Genomic DNA, 15907 nt, shown 5'->3' with positions numbered 1-15907 from the left:
GGAGAGGTGCTGCCTCACAATCATGAGTACCTGAGTTCAGATCATGAACTTCTACTGAAAAGTGAGGGTTTTTTTGTGTGAGTCTTTAATCCAGTGCTGAATGGGTGGAGACATGCAGATTCCTAGAATAATTGGTGGACCAGACCTAAGGAATCAATAAACTCCAGGTTCAATAATACCCTGTCTAAAGAAATAGGGTGGAAAACAGTCCTAGAAGACACTTGGCATTGACCTCTGGCCTCTATACACATGGGCACATATCTACACATACATACATACATACACACATACATACATACATACATACATACGTACATACGTACATACGTACATACGTACATACGTACATACGTACATACGTACATACGTACATACGTACATACACACATACATGACACACAACACACACATAGGGTGGGGGGATTATTTCTTAATTATTTCTTGGAGGTGTTTGTTGTTATATCGGAAGAACATTTCTCCTGATGAGAAGCCCAATTGATTGACGAGTTTTCCAAATTGTTCATTAACTGCATACCCTTAGCATTGACAGCTCTTTTTATTCCTACCAATAACGATGGCCTAATACAACCTATATTGAAAAATATGTTTACCAGTGTTTAATAATTCAGAAAGTTCCCATAGTTCACATGGATTGAGGTTTCTAGTCAACTTAAGACTGAAGCTCTGTAATACAACTCGTTCTTGGGACAATGAGCTAGGAGACTTGAAGACCTTGTGAAAAAAAAAACGCAGGATAGATAGGAAGCCATGTACGTGGAGTGAATGCTTTCTGAAGACATTGTTAGGATAATTTTCTTATTCTTTTTATATATTGTATGTCTCATATTTGATTAATTTTTTTCTCTGATTCCCTTATTTCCACTTTGTTTTTGCATTGTTGACATTCCCCCCCCTCTTTTTTGATGCCAAATGGATGGTATTAACTAGACCTTAACTAGACCCATCATTATGCTCCGAACTATTTGATTGGAGTAGCCTTTAAATCATTCTTCATTTGGCTCCAAAAAGTAATATTTACTGATAAAACTTCTCTGATTTATACCATTTTAAAAAAAGAATTGTAGACAATTCCAATTTTGGCAAACTGTGTTCTCTAATGAGGAAGTGACTGTCCTTTTCTGTGTCATTTCCTAGCACTGAAACCTTGTTTACACCGAGCTCCTTTGTTAAGGATTCAAAATAAAGGCCTTTGATATTGGGGAGTCTGTCCCTGACTCATTATTAGTGGACATTGGATGTCTGGCTGGCAGCTTTTCCGTAAGTGGTAAGATCAGCCTGGTACTATTTCACAACCTTCCCCAGTCCTTGTACGTCAGCGAGACTCAAAGAACTCCTCAGAGTGAAAAACAAAAGCTGGCCTTGGAGGAGTCAGATGAGCAATCCTGAAGCAAGTCAGGGTGACATTGGATTTAGAGTCTACTACGGTCAGTGCTCCTCTGTGATTGTTTGTGAGAAATTATCTTTTGGCAAAAATATTCTTCAAATTTTATCTTTACTGTAGGGAATCGCTGTCTATGATTTGATTTCTCTCCTTCCTGGAACATTTGGAAACAAGTTGGGATTGGTCTAATTTAGTGGAGAAGGCACCTGGTAGCTAGGTAAAGGCCTCTCCAAGGGCCCCCCTGAAGGACCGATTATCTCATCTCTGAGGTGGAAATAACTGTGTGTTCACGTGATTGATGTAAATGGTAATGCGTGGAAAACACTATGGCGGAGAATAAACTCCAATGCCGATGGAAGAGTCTCCTGTTCTTTGGTGTTTAAAAATGATTTATTTCATTTACATGTACGTGTTTCTGTATGCCACTCTGTGTAGGTGCCTGTACAGACCAGAAGAGGACAGGCCATGAAATTCCGTGAAGTTTCAGTCAGTAGTTAGCTGCTCAGAATGGATGCTGGGAACCAAAGCCAGGTTCTCTGGAACTGCTCTTAAGCATGGAGCCATCTCTCCTTCCCATGGGCTTCTGTCCTTAGGGGCCAGAAGAGTTTACTTCTATTGTTTGTGAGGCTATCAAAGCAGTGATAGTGTTATTTTCAAAATTTATGGTATTATGATTTTAAAGGAATGATTGTGAGGCTTGAACAGCATGATATTTTTCAGCATTGCTTTGTCTTTGTAAGGATGTCATGCTATATAGAAAATCTTTCTTCCTTGACTGTGGAAAGAAAATGGACAGAATTTAAGTGCTCTGCCGCTCCTCCAGTGTGTCCTGCACATTGAGCTCCCAGTGAGTTGCATTTTCCAGCTGTTCCTGTCACTCATCCTGTGTTCATTCTTCCCTTCTTGAGTGAGTGGGGATTTCCTTAGGTTCCGCTCTGGTTTTGATGGACACACACACCTTTCTCCATAAAGAGGCAAGTGTCTGTGTCAGAGAAAGAAAAAAGGCAATCTCTATTTTAAAACCTGGAGATGGGTACACCCATGTAGAACACTATAAATAAAATATAACATTGGAAAGAAAATGATTGTAAGACTCACGAGCACCTTCATAACAGGAGTGTTTGCCACCAGAGTCTCATTTGGTGAAAGTGAAGCAGCACCCTTGGGATGCCTTGCCAGGGCTCCATCCGTCATTCTGAGTTACTTCCAAGCCAGTTTTGATACGCGAACATGACTTTCCGGTCCTTCTTTATGGTCTAGTGACTTCACCTCAAAAATTCCGCTGGTGAACATCAAACAGCCAGAAACTTTTTTTTTTGAAAATTGCTGTCATTAAGGTATAAGCCATATGGACTCAAGGGGTGGCAAAGATCCGAGCAATGATTTTGTTCATTAATACAGAGATACTTATATGAGCAGTGATGGTGACAGCATATCACGGTCTATATGGTATGAAGCAGAGCACAGATGTGATCCGATGGCATTGACAGCCCAATTGTAATGATGTAAATAACCCCCAGTTTCACTCTCCCTTCATCTCTCGTCTCCATGTGTATGGGAGGGTTCTGGAAAATAAATGACTGTTTGGCAGGAGTGTTGGGCTATTTATTTGTGGCTAGGACAGTCTCCTGAAGCTTACATTTCCCTGAGTTATGGTTTCATCCTTCATCCCATGGGTGTCACAGAGGGAACATGCAAATCTGTGCTCGTTGTCCAACCTGCAGCTCGTGGCACGAATCCCAACGTAGCTATGAATGCGTCCCAGTGCGTTAGTAGATGACAAGGACATATCTCAATGGCTCCTGGGAGAACCTTGGTGATGCAGCCTGTCTAGGAGGACTGCAGCCCCCTGGGTAGTTCCTGCTTGAGCTCTTCTTCAGACCTTCGTGTTTCAGCTGTTCTTTATTAGCACTAATACTTCCTTCCTCCCTGCCAAATGACACATCATCTTCCACTGTTCCAGAAGGATGATTTCAATGTCTGTCAAGCCTTCCATCCCAACGCCAAGACATTTGATTGGTGTGTTTAAAGTAGTAAAGATGTCAACAGAGTGTCCCCTTGATTGATGCTAATTATGAGACTGTAATGGCTCCTCTGCTTTGGCCACTACCTCGACAGATTTTGATTTTTTTTATGGTTAAAATAGTACCGTGCTGCCCAACAGCTGACTCATAAATTCTGGCCTATCTTTCTTTAGAGATTCTGGGTTCAGCTGTGTAATCCCAGGAACATACATTATCTTCATTAAAAGCAAGCTGTGACTTTCATAGGGATGATTAGTGCATGTATAAGGAGCGTGGAGGGTTCTTGTGATCGCAGCACAGGCTAGGATCACTCTGCTTTCTGGGTATCGAAGCTACCTGCACTGTGACCAAGTTGTCCGGTGCTAATTGAAAATTTCCACGGAGCCCCTACTTAGCACGTTAACAGTGTAAGATGAGCCTAAAGCTGCTATCTTAGAGACACAGGATTTGTAACCTGACGATGTCATCGGTACATGGCAGTCACACCAAGCGAAATGAAAAGCTAGTTAAGTTATTTGAGGGGCTTCTTTCTTGGGAGAAGCTTGTTGGATAGATTTGAGGTCACTCACTTTGAAATATCTGCTGATTAAAATGGAGTTTCCTGGCTGCGTTTTTCACAAGGCTAAGATATGCAGCGTCTTTAAGCTTTTTACTCAGGCTTGGAGACGAAAGTTTTAAATAACAGGAAATAGATCCAGCAACATACATATTTATGTGACAGTCAAGGTATGGATAATTTGCTTATGTAAATACAGTCCCATATATATGACACACAATAATACTTTTTGGAAATGGCCCGTTTTACTTCAGTGTACCTAGCTACAAACTAAAAGCCTGCTCTGCGATTTTCCAAGTCTGCCTCCACATACTCCCAGTGCACAGCATCTCATACGTTGGTGTTTAAAATAAAGCTCTGAGGTTTTATAAAAACAGCACTGGATGAAGGTTCTATGGCAACATCATCAATCTGTCTACAGGGTAAGGACAGTTTGGGCACCCTCTCCACTATTGCTTAGGGTCTTAGCTGGGGTCATCCTTGTGGGTTCCTGGGAATTTCTATAGCGCTAGGTTTCTTGATAGCACCATAATTGCTCCCTCAATCAAGGTATCTCTTTCCTTACTCTCTGTCTCTTTCCTTCCCCATCTCAACTATTCTGTTCCCTCAACTTCTCCTTCTCCCTCCCCTCCTCCCCTCCTCCTCCCCTTTCATCCTCCCTTCTCCCCTCACCCCCTTGTTCCCAATTTTGTCAGGAGATCTTGTTTATTTCCGCTTCCCAGGGGGAATCTATGTTTGTTTCTCTTAGGCTTCTCCTTGTTACTTAGCTTCTCTGGAGTCATAGACTATAATAGGCTCATTATCCTTTGCTTTACAGCTAGTATCCACTTACATGAGTACATACCATGCTCATCTTTCTGGGTCTGAGTCTTCATCCAGCAACTGATGGAAGCAGAGGCAGAGATCCACAGTGGAGCACTGGGCCGAGCTCCCAAAGTCCAGTCAAAAAGTGGGAGGAGTGAGAATATGAGCAAAGATACCCACCGAAGCAGCTGACCTGAGCTAATGGAGCTCACCAACTCTGGTCCTCAGTAGAGGACCAAACTAGGCCCTCTGAATGTAGGTGACAGTTGTGTGGCTGGGGCAGACTGGGAGGCCACTGACAGTGCAACCAGGATTTATCTGGACTGCTTGTACTGACTTTTTAGAACTCATTCTCTTTGGAGGGATACCTTGCTCAGCCTAGATATAGTAGGGAGGGCCTTGGTCTTTTCTCAAAGCAATGTGTCTTAACCTCTGAAGAGTAAATGGTGGGGTAGGCTGGGGAGGTGGAGGGAATGGGAGGGGGAGGGACAGGAAATTGGGATTGGTATGTAAAATGAAAAAAGAAAGATTCTTAATAAAATTAAACAGCACTGATCACTTAAAATTTGTTTTTGAAATAACATGAATGTGCTCATATATATCTCCTGTTCACTTTACTTTATGTAAAATAAGCTAGTCAGAACATCAGACTTCCACAATAAGGAGGCTAGGAAGGTTCCTACCTTCTTGTTGGTGTGCTGTTCAGCAACACTGATAAACACACTATATTAGCTCTAACCCCTACGTAAAACTACTCTCTAATTTTATTTTTGAACCATGCTCATTTTCAAATAAGAAATGCCAGATTGCATTACGGAGAGGCGATTACTCTCCAATTCGTCCTGGCTTATAAGAAAAAACCACAGACTGCCTCCAAGGCCAAGTTCAGGAGTCTGGGGCTCTAGAAATAGCATCTACTTAACATTTCTGGGAGTACAGTTATGGCATTCTAGATTAGAAAATGCCTATGCAGTAATTTTCTTTTTGGACACTGAGAGGGCAATGCTAAGCAGTATAGTGTATTTGAGAGTACTTCTCGGTCAGCAACAGTGTAGTAGAAAACCCTTAATGTGCTTTTAGGGTATTTGCAGTAATATCTTTTGTTACTGTTGTAACAGAGATTTAAGGGAATTGTTGGAAATCTTAGTTTCCCTATGTCCTCGTGTGCTAGATAGTGGTCAGCACAGACAAGCCACCATATATCATGGGATCAGAATGATAGTGTGGAAGCTATATATAGGGCTTAAGCCGTCTCCCAGGAAATGTCTTTCTTTGGGGGTTTTGTTTAAGCATCTAAGGTGTTAAAAACCTTGAGATGAAAGAGGGGGACAGGATCAACTGAACTTTATTTGGCCTAGGATGAACACTGCTTTGAGAACCCGTGGGAGTATGCATTGTTATGGTGACTAATAAATACCTCACGAAGACTATATGTGTCTTCACATCTCCGTGCACGCATTCCCACGATGGCCGTTTGTGGTTAGTGAACATCAGACATAGGGCCGGAGAGATAACTCACTCTGTAGAGCGATTGCTTCCCAAGGCATAGGCATCTAAGTTTCACCCCCACAACAATGGAAAGATTCCAGGCTTGGTAGTTCTGGCTTGTAATCTCCGTCTGGAAAGGTGGAGATAAACAGATTGCCAGGGGCTCACTGGGTATCCAGTCTAGCCTGCTTGGTTAACTTCATGCTAATGAGAGACCCTGTGTCTCCAAGGACAGTGCCTGAGGAATGATACCTGAGGTTATACTCTGACACACATACACACACACACACACACACACACACACACGTGTGTATGTGTGTATGTATGTGCAAAAGAAATGTCAGAGAGGGACTGTTCTGTGGGTGCCACAGAGGTCTGCCACTAGAATGTCATCGTGTGTGATCCCATGAAGAGGACTGTAAATTGCTTGATCAGAGGATGTGTTAGGTATGTTGTTTAGTCTCTCTTGCTATGTGATTATTTTCCTTTGTAGTTCTGATAAATTAACATTGGCTCATGTATTCAACAGGACTCTCTACCCCCACCCCCGAGGACTCTGTTTAGAAATGCCGGTTAATTCTCCCAGGCTTTCCTAGAGCATTTCTGCCTCATGCTACTAATTAAGATAAGCTTATCACTTTACGTTATACCAGGAATGCAATTAGAGCTTCTAGTGAGAACTGTAGCAATCAATTTTATACAAATTATTCAAACCTGGTAAGGTAGAATACAGTTTTAATAGGACAAGTGAGCATACTGTGATTTATCAGATATGATGTGAATTCAAAAGTCACCTGAACACGGCATCCGTAACCCATGGTGCGGCCCAAGTCACTGGGAAGCCAGTTCTCGGCCTTTCATTGGGGGAGAGTTAATAAAACACCTTCCATTTTCCACTCTTCAGTGACCGTTATTTGTGATTTGAGAGGGATTTTTGTTTTTGGATTTGAATGGTGTCAGACCTGAGAAAGCCGTCCGCAGAATACAAAGCACAGATTAGCAAACCCCTGCATTTCTCTATTCGGGTGCGTGCTGTGGTGCAGCCCAGAGGCCCTCACGGTCTTTCTTTTGTGTGGCCCTTGGAGGCCAGGTGACCAGCTGACAGTATAATTAACTAATTTTCTGCGTCGTCCATCGCTGCTGAGTGTATGGAGTGTTCTGTCTTATCTGCCAACTGTCAGTAATTACTTATTCATTGAATGGAAACCTGCTTCCTAAGGAGGCATGGGGCCTGGGAGGCTGAATGGCTCCAGAGGAGGTTGTATATTTTCCTCCTGAGATCACCTGCAGGCCATCCTTAGCTCCCCATTAGGACGTATAAATAAACTACAACACTCTTGGGCTTTCTTTTCTTTGACATCTTAAGACCATTTTATATTTTCTTAGTAAGCTTTCATTTTTCTGTGACATAGCGGTTCCTTATTTTTATTTTTTTAAATGTGTGTGTGTGTGTGTGTGTGAATGTGCCCATGTTTGTGGACATGCGTGTAGTGTGCGTGTGGAGGCCATAAATGCCATCAACTTCTGTTGTGTCAGGGACTTTCACTGGCCTGGAACTCACTAACTTCAAGTGGATAGGCATCACCAGGCCTGCCATTTTTTCTGGGTTCTAGGGATTTAATTCAGGTCTCCTTGTGAGGCAAGCATGTTTCTAATGAGACATCTCCCAGCCTCCTGATTCTTATTGTCCCTTGTGCCTCTATTCTTGGTTACAGCTGTTTATTTTGTATATTTTTATTAAGTTTTCACTGGTGCCATGCATTGTGCTAGGTCTTGGGCATGTGGTGGGGATGGAAAGGAACATTCGCTCTAACATCAGCCCACTTCTGCTTCCCACTACTAGGCAGATACGATCACCTCTTGGCCTGTATGGCTTTAAAATCCCTCTTAGTCCAACCTTCTCCACATCTCTCTCTCTACTTTCACCTATACATGATGGTTTTCCTTCTTTTCTGTTTCATAGAAAGGGTCACTACTCCTCCATAAGATTGCGCAGATTATTATTGTTGTTGTTGTTATTATTTTACTTGGTTAGTTTTCTTTCTTCTCCCCTTTCTTATAATCTGATTAGTCTGTGGCTTTTCTTCCTCGAGCGTTCCATGCTTCACTTCCAGCCCATCCTTTACTAATAAGTGTGGTATCTTGGCCGTCTTCTGTTGCTCATTCAAATGTCCCAGATTGTTGTTTCTTGAGGCTGTGTCTTTTAGGATTCTTCCTTGTCTTATTATAATGATCTGTTTCGGATCCATCACACCTATGGACATAAATGATCAATGTTTAGTTGAACATTTAGTTTAAACGAATAAATAACCAATGTTTAGGTCTCATTCCCCTTAGCATGCTCTATTTTTGGTGAGAGAGGAGGGCTTGAGACAGGATCGCATTTAGCCCAGGCTGGCTTCAAACTTGTTATGCAACTTAAGCTACCCTTGAACGTCTGATCCTTTAGCCTCCATTTCCTCAGGACACCACCACATTGGCCTCCTCTTAAGCCCCTAATAGCATGTCACATGGCTGTCTTTTTCATACTTCTAGAAACTTTTGAATTGACTGAATCCACGATATCATTAACTCTTGTTACTTATCCTCAGTTTCCTTTGTATTCACAGCCTAATTATAGCCCCTCAGGGTTCCCTATAAAAACATCTCTTCTTTATGTTAGAAGTTTCTTCTTCTCCTTTTCCTCCTTCTTCTTTTTAGTTTTACAGAAATGTTATTTATTTTTATATGTATTTTTCCTGTGTATGGAGGGCAGAAGAAAGCCTCACATCTCCTGGAACTGGAGTACCACCACATGGGTACTGGGAATAGAACCTAAGTCCCCTGGCAGAACAACAAGTATTCTTAACCACTGGGCTGTCTTTCCAATCCCTGTTAGTCACATCATGGGAGAACAGACTTCAAAGCAGAAATGGAGATGCCTGACAGTCTATACCACATATATGATATAGGTATGTTTGTAGTGTGTGTGTGTGTGTGTGTGTGTGTATGACCCTCAAAGTTTGATAAAGACCAAAACATAATCAAAACTTATTAAGAGCATGATGACAGCTCCTTCTAGGGTATCCCACTCCAAATACACTCTCCTTTCTGGTCTGTGTTCCCTTGTACCAACATATTAATCCTGACTCCCCTTCTCACTGTCATCTTCTTCTGTAGCTAGTTAGAGTCTACATTTTCAGTTACAAGTCATGTAATTAGCCCATCATAATTCTGCCTTCATTACGTTTCTTTCTCACAATCCTTGTTCAACGTCCTCAATATTCCAGATGTATCTTTTGATATATCCTGCAATGTTAAAAATCTGCTCCTATCCTGGCTTACAGTTAACAGTCTTCAGCATATTCTTTTTCTTTTCCTTTGCAGGTTCAATTCAATGTGAATGAACAGTTGATTTCTTTTTTCTTATAAGGGAAAACATTTAATGGGGTGGTTTGCTATTTCAGAGGTTTAGTCCATTATCATCATAGTGGGATATGGTGATGGACAGGCAGACATGGTGCTAAGAGAAGGCACTGAGAGTCCTATACTTTGCTCTGAAGGTAACAGGAAGTTGACTGAGACACTGGGTTTATTTTGAGCATAGCAGACCTCAAAACTTGTCCCCACAATGATACACTTCCTCCAACAAGACCACACCCACCCCAAGAAAGCCATACCTCCTAATAATGCTACTCCCAGTGAGCTTATGGGGACAAATTACATTCAAACTACCACATTCCCCTTCCTGGCCTCCATAAACTTGTAGCAATATCATAATGCAAAATTCCTTTAGTCCAACTGCAAAAGTCTACATAGCTTATCACAGTCTCAATGACATTTAAAAATCCGAATTTCAAAGTCTCTTCTAAGATTCACATAATCTCTCAACTGTAATCCCCTGTAAAAATCAAAATCAAAAAACAAATCACATACTTCCAACATATAATGGCACAAGAAATGCATTACCAATCCAAACCACAGGGAAGGAAACTTAGTGAGGAAACACTGGACCGATGAAAGACCGAAAACAAGCTGGTCAAACTCCAAACTCAGCATCTCCATATCTGATGCCAAGACGCCTTCCAGATCTCCAACTCCTTTCAACTTTATTGACAGCTAGCAGCTTTCCTAGGCAGGACTTTCATGACTCTAACATTTTGGGGTCTTCAAGGGAATCCAAATTCACCTTCACGGTTTCATGCAGTGGCTTTCTAGGCCTCTATTCAGGGACATACCCCTGCCACATGCTTGGCTTCAGTGGCCTTCCTTAGTCATGGAGGAAGGTTCTATCATGCCTTTCTTTTATCCCTGACTCTAAAGCCAGAACCATGTGGCTGAAACTGCCATGGTTTTCTGCTTGCTGGGGCTAAAACATGGCCTCCTCACCCAATTACATCTTCCCCAGCTTTCTGTTTTCCTTGGTTTCCTTTACGGCTTAAGCTTGACTATCCTGAAGCTGGATCTGTAGACCCTGCTGGCCCCAAACTCACAGATCCACCGGCTTCTGCCTCTGGGGTGCTGGAATTAAAGGCATGCACCATCATACCTAACTCTAACCTTTTATTTAATTCCTTTACCCAAGTTGGAAATTTAGCTGGGTGAGATCTTGGCCTTAAGTGGCCAGCACTCCCTTATTCTATTTCTTTATCTGTTTATCTCCTTGAACATAGGGGCTTAGCTCCATTCTACTTCCTGGTGCTACTTTTCTCCTAAAATTATACATTTTCACTTTTTTCCTTCCATGGCTTTCTCCTTCTCATTATAAATCTTTGTTAGAGTTAACACCAATAGCTACACAACAAAATCTATACTAGGCTGTTTTGGGATTTCCTCTGCCAATGGAATTAATCCAAAACTTCTCACTTTCCCTCAGGTAGACTTTTCAGATAAGTACAAAGAACAGCCACATTCCTCACCAAAATATCACAACAATTATTTGTAGGCAGCGTACTAAAATTCTTCTCCTCTGAACATCTTGAGCCTAACCCCCACAGTTCATCAGATTACAGTCAGCACCATTGTCTTTCAGGCTCCACTAAGCATCGCTCAAAACATTCAACAGCTTTTCTAATCCACACTCAGTCCCATATACTGCTTCAAACAAAAGCATGGCCAATATGCCTATCACAGCAGTATTTCCATCCCTAGTACCAACTTCCTATCGCTGTGAAGGGACACCATGACCACAGCAACTCTTATAAAGAAAAGCATTTAATTGTGGCTAGCTTATGGTTTCAGAGGTTTAGTCTATTATCATCATGGTGAGACATGGTGGCCTGCAGGCAGACAAGGTACTGGGGAAGTAGCTGAAAGTTCTAGAACTTTATCTGAAGACAAGAGGAAGTGAACCTGATCAGTTGATTTTTAAAAAAGCCAATAACAGAATTCTTTTTTTTTTATCATTCCTCTGCAATCTATAGACAGTTTGGACCTGTTTATCTTATATCTTCAGATATAAGACTTTGCTACTTTCTCTCCATGAAACTAACCCTCTTTGTTCTCTATTAGTGATCCCTCTTTATCTTCCAGATCCATCTCACTACCACCACCTCACTGGTTAAATCTTTCTTGACCCTAGGAAGAGTTCCTTTCAGATTCTGTTTTGTTCTTAAACTTTGTTGATATATTGACGATGATTCTGTCGCTTAAATTTTATTCTTTTGACTCTCTCCCTATTATCTTTTGCTTACATCTCCTATGAGGCAGGGATGGACACATTTTTTTTTCATCTTTGACTCTTGGTAGTCAGCATAACGCTTGAAGAACTTTTGTTGAAAGACCATATGCTCCCAACTTCAACTGTAGAGCCTTCTGAGAGGAGCAAAAAAATGAAGTCAACCATTTAGATCTTTGAGACTGTTTGAGACCTTTTGAAACTCTAACTCTTGTTGGTCACAATCACAGTATTAATTATGAATTTCCAAATATGAACTATTTATTCTGCACAAATAACCATTGTGTAGCATATGTCAGAATATATGTTAAATACCAGTTGAAAAATCTGACCCTAACATACGTGAGCACAAATTTTGTTGCAATTTTATGTGTTGTTTAAGGACTGCTCTTCTCTCCCTCACTTCCTCTCCATGGTTGTCATTCTCTTTCTTGCCCTGGCTAAGACAACACTGGACCAGAGCAGTTGTTTTCACTGCCCTAAATTCCACATTTAGGAATTGTCACACTTGAATAAAAATGACTGATCTCTACCTCTTTCCTGAGACCTTATTAGATTTATTATAGAATTTATTATGATGAGTAAGACTCATCATACTAAATTATATTTTTTGTTATTCTAATGAGAAAACTGGGTTACGGTGAAATTAAATACATTTCATGGAGATTTTATCAGAGAAACTTAAGTAAAATTATAAAAAAACATATAGAAAACTTCTAGAAACAAAACCAAAACTATGGTGATTGATAATGCATATGAATGCCTCATCTTCAGCCACCGTGGAAACTGTAAAAGTACTGTCAAGCCACCACAGTGTACTTGCGTTCTTCCTGTCCTTCACTGGTCTATCCTTTATATATATATGAAAGAAAAAATATATATGAAAGAAACCATGAATATTCTTATTCAGATGTTCATGGAAAATTTAGAAGGGAACAAGAAACTCTTAAGGAATTAATAGGAATTGTGCTTTGTGTAGAGCTCTGTCACTGAGCTACAATCTTGGAATTTTCTCTCTGATACTTGTTTCTTTATTGATAAAGTTTCTTAAAACACAAAGAGCAGGCTGTGGGGTGGCTCAGTAGGTAAGGGGGTGCTTATCACCAAATTTGATCCCCCTAACCAACATGGTAGAGGAGAAAGCCGACTCACACAGGTGTTCCCATGACCTTCTCATGCACATTGTGACACATAGACACTTGTCTCTGAACAGATAAATACTTAATAAGGAAATATAATTTTAAAAACTGAACTGATTCTTGCATTCTTAGGTAGCTAATGGGTGATAGACATTCTGGGAAATATTGATGTCTTTTCAGAATACTTAAGGATTTATTTTCCTTTTCATATGTATTATTATCTGGGTTTTCCTAGAGAAACATTTAAATCCAAGCCACTCTGTTTGCTTTTGAGACTAGGCCTTTCACTGTAACCTAAATCTGTTTCCATCTGAAGGAGCCTCCTGTTAAAAACACGCAAATTAAAATTTGTCTTGAGAGTCATAATACCTACCTCTAATCCCAGTCATTGATAAACTGAGACAGAAGGATCACAAGTTTGAGGGCAGTTCTAGCTTGAACTATAGAGTGAGGCCCTGCCTGGAGAAGCTAAAAACTCAAGAAAAAAAAATATTTCTGTATCTTGTTATCACAGCTCATGACTCTTGTCAAGAGTCTGTACTTTGCTTTCAGGCCCATTCAACATACCCTAGCTTTAGCCACATCGAATGTATTTTTCTTGTAAAAGTGTAAAGCCAGGCTTTCTAAAGGCTGTTAGGCTATACGCTGCATATTCCAGCTTCCTGGAAGGGATTTTAAGAGTTTGGATAACTATTTCCTGGAGCAGTCTATGAATCTAGAGGGAGATGTCAACATCTATGAACACGTCCATGAAATACTTACATGTCCTTAATTACCGAGTATCACGTGTCGTAGCAAGCACATCCTATTCCTAATCCTCTCATTGCGAGAGTTGATTTGCACTTTTAAGAGTCTGTGGAGCACAAAGCACTTGGAATGTTCCTGAAACCCAGGAGGCTGGCCCTGAACTTTCAAGCACTGATTCTGCCCCAGCCTCCCAGAACTGCTGGGATTATAGGCATAAACCGCCACGCCTAGTTGGAATGTTCCTTTTAACAACATTTTATTACAAGGCAGGTGGGTCAAGGCCTCTTCTTCTCTATTCAAGGTTGGGTTTCTTCAGAATTCCAAGTACTATCCTCTCGGTTCGCTGTGATTCTTTGTGCTGTGGTGTCCCCTGGGTTTCCGCTCACCGCTGTCCTGTAGGTACTCCGTATCTTATCTTCCGTCTTTATGACGCTACTGAATGAGACTGTAGGCAGAGCCCTGCACCTGCTTGCTGAGTTCCCATGTGCATCAGCTATCTGTTTTCCTGCGGGGATCCAGTCTGCATCCTGCAAGGACAGCGCTGGCAGTTGGACACTGACTTCTCTAAGCTTTATCTTTGCCAGAGTATTTTCTTTTGTATCTCATTTTTAAAAATTTTCTATTTTCAAGCTTTTGTACATACATGTATTTTATGTTAAACACATTCAGCCTGTGCCATCCTGCCCTATCTTTTCCCGCTCATACTCCTTTTAGTACCTGTTATCTTTTCTATTTGCATCAGACAAACACAGAAGCACACACAAACACCTCTTTACATTCTAGGAACCATTTATTCTAAGGAAAAAAACCTGATATTTCTCATACAAATTCTTTCCCACTGCTGTTTGGTTGGAGTCTCATTTACCATAGATCAGTTCAATGTTCTGAATATCCTGGACCAAAATTAAATTGTTCTGAAAAACCATGGGATAAAACTGGACTTGCTGAACATAGTGGACAATGAGGACTACTGAGAAATCAAGAACAATGGCAATGGGTTTTTGATCCTACTGCACATACTGGCTTTGTGGGAGCCTAGGCAGTTTGGATGCTCACCTTACTAGACCTGGATGGAGGTGGGTGGTCCTTGGACTTCCCACAGGTCAGGGAACCCTGATTGCTCTTCGAGCTGATGAGGGAGGGGGACTTGATCGGGGGAGGGGGAGGGAAATGGGAGGCGGTGGTGGGGAGAAGGCAGAAATCTTTAATAAATAAATAAATTTTAAAAAAGGGAAAAAATAAATAATAAAAAAAAGAACTTAAAAAATTAAATTGTTTAAAAATTTTGTTATTTGATAATTTCATACATATATACCGTGCATTCTGATTGATCTTACTTCCACCCTTTCCTCTTTCTTCCCACCCTTATCTACCCTCCTCTTCCTCCCCTCTAAAGTCCCTTTCCACATGCGTGCCTTTTGATGTTTGTGTTGTCAACTTTAACTAAATCATTTGTGCCATCAGGGGTTTGGAGCCATCCGCTGGAGCTTGGCAGGCTCACCTTTAGTCATATATCTGAAAAGCAAAAGACTACCCCTGAAACAGAACCCATCAATAATTAATATTTAAGCAAAGACAGTTTTAAAGACATCTGTGGGTCTGATGAGAATGTCTACCTTCATAATCTGGGTGAAATAAAGCCTCTACAACTCAACGCATTCCCCTACGAAAGGAAGATGCTTTGCTGTGAGTATACTCACACATAATTTTTCTATAAATATTTGATTGTAAGGATAGCAGAGCTCCGAAATGCTAATCAAGATGGTCCCCGGGAAAAACGTGAGAGACAGAACTGGAAAGTAGCTATAATTTGCTAATCAGAAGCATAATCAGAGTTTATCCCATTTTTGAAAAAGACTATAAATATAAGCAGTGACTAAGAAAGTGTAGAAATGAGAATCTGAGGCAAATGTTGTTGATGCCCATGTGAAGACAGGCTGGTGGAAAGGTGTTAGGCTCCTTGCATAAAAACTTGAACTTTACCAGCAAAAAAATATTAAAATCATTGTCTGTAGCAATCTCATAAATCTTCAGAAGGATTTTTGAATGCTATTGCATACTACTTCATTAAAAATATTTTTTATTTATTTC

The sequence above is a fragment of the Microtus ochrogaster genome, chromosome 16 (genome assembly GCF_000317375.1).
Source record: "Microtus ochrogaster isolate Prairie Vole_2 chromosome 16, MicOch1.0, whole genome shotgun sequence".
In the NCBI taxonomy this organism is placed as follows: Eukaryota; Metazoa; Chordata; class Mammalia; order Rodentia; family Cricetidae; genus Microtus; species Microtus ochrogaster.
This window is presented reverse-complemented; position numbering follows the sequence as displayed.